At 41.6% G+C, this 5629-nt stretch overlaps 1 non-coding gene across 1 annotated transcript; it reads left to right on the forward strand.

Moving 5' to 3' along the window:
- Positions 1 to 3768: 3768 nt before the first annotated feature.
- On the forward strand, positions 3769 to 3876 carry LOC130972696 (small nucleolar RNA R71). The gene has a single exon (XR_009083860.1). It is a non-coding gene; the product is annotated as a small nucleolar RNA R71 (small nucleolar RNA).
- The last annotated feature ends 1753 nt before the right edge of the window (positions 3877 to 5629 follow it).

A 5629-nucleotide genomic window follows, 5' to 3' on the forward strand; every position in this document is an offset into this window, starting at 1 on the left:
AGACACTAATGATCACAAACATGGACAAACATAAAGCATAAATTTTCGAAAAACAAGAAAATAAAGAACAAGGAGATTAAAGAACGGGTCCACCTTAGTGATGGCGGCTTGTTCTTCCTCTTGAAGGTCTTATGGAGTGCTTGATCTCCTCAATATCTCTTCCTTGTCTTTGTTGCTCCTCTCTCATGATTCTTTGATCTTCTCTAATTTCATGGAGGAGGATGGAATGTTCTTGGTGCTCCACCCTTAGTTGTCCCATGTTGGAACTCAATTCTCTTAGGGAGGTGTTTAGTTGCTCCCAATAGTCTTGTGGAGGAAAGTGCATCCCTTGAGGCATCTCAGGGATCTCATGATGAGAGGGGTCTCTTGTTTGCTCCATCCTTTTCTTAGTGATGGGCTTGTCCTCAACAATGGGGATGTCTCCCTCTATGTCAACTCCAACTGAATAACAGAGGTGACAAATGAGATGAGGGAAGGCTAACCTTGCCAAGGTAGAAGACTTGTCCGCCACCTTATAAAGTTCTTGGGCTATAACCTCATGAACTTCCACTTCTTCTCCTATCATGATGCTATGGATCACGATGGCCCGGTCTAGAGTAACTTCGGACCGGTTGCTAGTGGGAATGATTGAGCGTTGAATAAACTCCAACCATCCTCTAGCAACGGGCTTGAGGTCATGCCTCCTCAATTGAACCGGCTTCCCTCTTGAATCTCTCTTCCATTGGGCACCCTCTTCACAAATGTCAGTGAGGACTTGGTCCAACCTTTGATCAAAGTTGACCCTTCTAGTGTAAGGATGTTCATCTCCTTGCATCATAGGCAAGTTGAATGCCAACCTCACATTTTCCGGACTAAAATCCAAGTATTTCCCCCGAACCATAGTAAGCCAATTCTTTGGATCCGGGTTCACACTTTGATCATGGTTCTTGGTGATCCATGCATTGGCATAGAACTCTTGAACCATTAAGATTCTGACTTGTTGAATGGGGTTGGTGAGAACTTCCCAACCTCTTCTTCGGATCTCATGTCGGATCTCCGGATATTCATCTTTTTGAGTAAAAAGGGACCTCAGGGATCACCTTCTTCAGGCCACAACTTCATAGAAGTGGTCTTGATGCACCCTTGAGATGAATCTCTCCATCTCCCATGACTCGGAGGTGGAAGCTTTTGCCTTCCCTTTCCTCTTTCTAGAGGTTTCTCCGGCCTTGGATGCCATAAATGGTTATGGAAAAACAAAAAGCAATGCTTTTACCACACCAAACTTAAAAGGTTTGCTCGTCCTCGAGCAAAAGAAGAAAGAAGAGAGTAGAAGAAGAAGAATGAGGAAGAAGGGAATGGCTTTGTTCGGCCAAAGAGGGAGAGTGGTGTTTTAGGTTGTGTGAAAACGAAGGGGTGAAGAAGGGTTTATATAGGAGAGAGGGGGGTCATGGTTCGGTCATGTATGGGTGGGTTTGGAAGGGAAAGTGGTTTGAATTTGAAAAGTGAGGTAGGTGGTTTTATGAAGGATGGATGTGAGTGGTGAAGAGAAAGATGGGATTTGATAGGTGAAAGGTTTTTGAGGAAGAGGTATTGAGGTGATTGGTGAATGGGTGAAGAAGAAGAGAGAGAGTGGTGGGTTGGTGGGGATCCTGTGGGGTCCACAGATCCTGAGGTGTCAAGGAAAAGTCATCCCTGTACCAAATGGCATGCAAAATCACGTTTTGAGCCAATTCTGGCGTTAAACGCCGGGCTGGTGCCCATTTCTGGCGTTTAACGCCAGGTTCTTGCCCTTTCCTGGCGTTTAACGCCAGTCTGGTGCCCCTTTCTGGCGTTAAACGCCCAGAATGGTGCCAGACTGGGCGTTAAACGCCCAACTGCTAGCCTCACTGGCGTTTAAACGCCAGCAAGTTCTCCTCCAGGGTGTGCTATTTTTCTTCCTGTTTTTCATTCTGTTTTTGCTTTTTCAATTGATTTTGTGACTTCTTATGATCATCAACCTACAAAAAACATAAAATAACAAAGGAAAATAGATAAAATATAATCATTGGGTTGCCTCCCAACAAGCGCTTCTTTAATGTCAGTAGCTTGACAGAGGGCTCTCATGGAGCCTCACAGATACTCAGAGCAATGTTGGAACCTCCCAACACCAAACTTAGAGTTTGAATGTGGGGGTTCAACACCAAACTTAGAGTTTGGTTGTGACCTCCCAACACCAAACTTAGAGTTTGACTGTGGGGGCTCTGTTTGACTCTGATTTGAGAGAAGCTCTTCATGCTTCCTCTCCATGGTGATAGAGGGATATCCTTGAGCCTTAAACACATAGGATTTGTCATTCACTTGAATGATCAGTTCACCTCCATCAACATCAATCACAGCCTTTGCTGTGGCTAGGAAGGGTCTGCCAAGGATGATAGATTCATCCATGCACTTCCCAGTCTCTAGGACTATGAAATCAGCAGGGATGTAATGGTCTTCAATCTTTACCAGAACATCCTCTACAAGTCCATAGGCTTGTTTTCTTGAATTGTCTGCCATCTCTAGTGAGATTCTTGCAGCTTGCACCTCAAAGATCCCTAGCTTCTCCATTACAGAGAGAGGCATGAGGTTTACACTTGACCCTAAGTCACACAGAGCCTTCTTGAAGGTCATGGTGCCTATGGTACAAGGTATTGAAAACTTCCCAGGATCTTGTCTCTTTTGAGGTAATTTCTGCCTAGATAAGTCATCCAGTTCTTTGGTGAGCAAAGGGGGTTCATCCTCCCAAGTCTCATTTCCAAATAACTTGTCATTTAGCTTCATGATTGCTCCAAGGTATTTAGCAACTTGCTCTTCAGTGACATACTCATCCTCTTCAGAGGAAGAATACTCATCAGAGCTCATGAAGGGCAGAAGTAAGTCCAATGGAATCTCTATGGTCTCATTTTGAGCCTCAGATTCCCATGGTTCCTCATTGGGGAACTTAGTGGAGGTCAGTGCACGCCCACTGAGGTCTTCCTCAGTGGCGTTCACTTCCTCTCCAAATTCGGCCCTGTTGATGGCCTTGCACTCTCCTTTTGGATTTTCTTCTGTATTGCTTGGAAGAGCACTAGGAGGGAGTTCAGTAATTTTCTTGCTCAGCTGTCCCACTTGTGCCTCCAAATTTCTAATGGAGGACCTTGTCTCAGTCATGAAACTTTGAGTGGTTTTGATTAGATCAGAGACCATGGTTGCTAAGTCAGAGGGGTTCTGCTTAGAATTCTCTGTCTGTTGCTGAGAAGATGATGGAAAAGGCTTGCCATTGCTAAACCTGTTTCTTCCACCACTATTGTTGTTGAAACCTTGTTGAGGTCTCTCTTGATTCTTCCATGAGAAATTTGGGTGATTTCTCCATAAAGAATTATAGGTGTTTCCATAGGGTTCTCCTAGGTAATTCACCTCTTCCATTGAAGGGTTCTCAGGATCATAGGCTTCTTCTTCAGATGAAGCATCCTTAGTACTGCTTGGTGCATTTTGCATTCCAGACAGACTTTGAGAAATCAAATTGACTTGTTGAGTCAATATTTTATTCTGAGCCAATATGGCATTCAGAGTATCAATCTCAAGAACTCCTTTCTTCTGACTTGTCCCATTGTTCACAGGATTCCTTTCAGAAGTGTACATGAATTGGTTATTTGCAACCATTTCAATTAGCTCTTGAGCTTCTGCAGGTGTCTTCTTCAGATGAAGAGATCCTCCAGCAGAGCTATCCAAAGACATCTTGGATAGTTCAGACAGACCATCATAGAAAATACCTATGATGCTCCATTTAGAAAGCATGTCAGAAGGACATTTTCTGATCAATTGTTTGTATCTTTCCCAAGCTTCATAGAGGGATTCTCCATCCTTCTGTCTGAAGGTTTGGACTTCCACTCTAAGCTTACTCAATTTTTGAGGTGGAAAGAACTTTGCCAAGAAGGCATTGACTAGCTTTTCCCATGAGTCCAGGCTTTCTTTAGGTTGTGAGTCCAACCATATCCTAGCTCTGTCTCTTACAGCAAAAGGGAATAGCATAAGTCTGTAGACTTCAGGGTCTACCCCATTAGTCTTGACAGTGTCACAGATTTGCAAGAATTCAGCTAAGAACTGATGAGGATCTTCCAATGGAAGTCCATGGAACTTACAATTCTGTTGCATTAGAGAAACTAATTGAGGCTTAAGCTCAAAGTTGTTTGCTCCAATGGCAGGGATAGAGATGCTTCTCCCATAGAAGTCGGGAGTAGGTGCAGTAAAGTCACCCAGCACCTTCCTTGCATTGTTGTTGTTTTCGGCTGCCATGGGTTCTTCTTCTTTGAAGATTTCTGTTAGGTCCTCTACAGAGAGTTGTGCCTTAGCTTCTCTTAGCTTTCACTTCAAGGTCCTCTCAGGTTTAGGGTCAGCTTCAACAAGAATGCCTTTGTCTCTGCTCCTGCTCATATGAGAGAGAAGAGAACAAGAAAATATGGAATCCTCTATGTCACAGTATAGAGATTCCTTGAGGTGTCAGAGGAAAAGAAAAATAGAAGGAACAGGTAGAAGAATTCGAACTTTAGTCAAATAGAGTTCGAATTGTGCATTGAGAAGGAGTGGTACTCCATAAATAGAAGGATGTGGGAAGAAGGGAAGTAATTTTCGAAAATCAAGTAAAAGATTTTGAAAACATTTTGAAAAACTTTAATTGATAATTTTCGAAAACTAAAAGTGGAAAAGGAATCAAGTGATTTTTGAAAAAGATTTTGAAATTAGAAATTAAAAAGATATGATTGAAACTATTTTGAAAAAGATGTGATTAAAAAGATATGATTGAAAAGTTATGGTTTTAAAAAGATGTGATTGAAAAGATATGATTTGAAAAACAATTTTAAAAAAAATTTGATTGTAAAAATTAATGACTTGCCTAACAAGAAAAGATATGATTCAAACATTAAACCTTTCTCAACAGAAAAGGCAACATACTTGAAATGTTCAATCAAATCATTAATTGTTAGCAAGTATCTTTGAAAAAGGAAAGAAATTGATTTTGAAAACATTTGATTGAAAAGATATGATTTGAAAAAGATTTGATTTTGAAAAACTTTGAAAACTTGAAAAAAAATTGATTTGAAAACAAAATCCTCCCCCTTGTGCCATCCTGGCGTTAAACGCCCAGAATGGTGCACATTCTGGCGTTTAACGCCCAATGCACTACCTTTTTGGGCGTTAAACGCCCAACCAGGCACCCTGGCTGGCGTTTAAACGCCAGTCTGTCTTTCTTCACTGGGCGTTTTGAACGCCCAGCTTTTTCTGTGTAATTCCTCTGCTGCATGTTCTGAATCTTCAGTTCCCTGTACTTTTGACTTGAAAATAGAACCAAGATCAAATAAACAATGCATGCAAGACACCAAAATTAAAATTAGACACTAGACTCAAACAAGAAACATAAAATATTTTTGATTTTTATGATTTTGAAATTTTTTTGTGCTTTTTCGAAAATTATATGGGAATAGAAAATGAAGGTTTCAGAATTCTCATTTTGGATTCCAGGAATCATTGCAATGCTAGTCTAAGACTCCGGTCCAGGAATTAGACATGGCTTCACAGCCACCCAAGCTTTCAAAGAAAGCTTTGGTCCAAAACACTAGACATGGCCAATGGCCAGACAAGCCTTAGCAGATCA

This window comes from Arachis stenosperma, chromosome 3, assembly GCF_014773155.1.
Source record: "Arachis stenosperma cultivar V10309 chromosome 3, arast.V10309.gnm1.PFL2, whole genome shotgun sequence".
Classification (NCBI taxonomy): domain Eukaryota; kingdom Viridiplantae; phylum Streptophyta; class Magnoliopsida; order Fabales; family Fabaceae; genus Arachis; species Arachis stenosperma.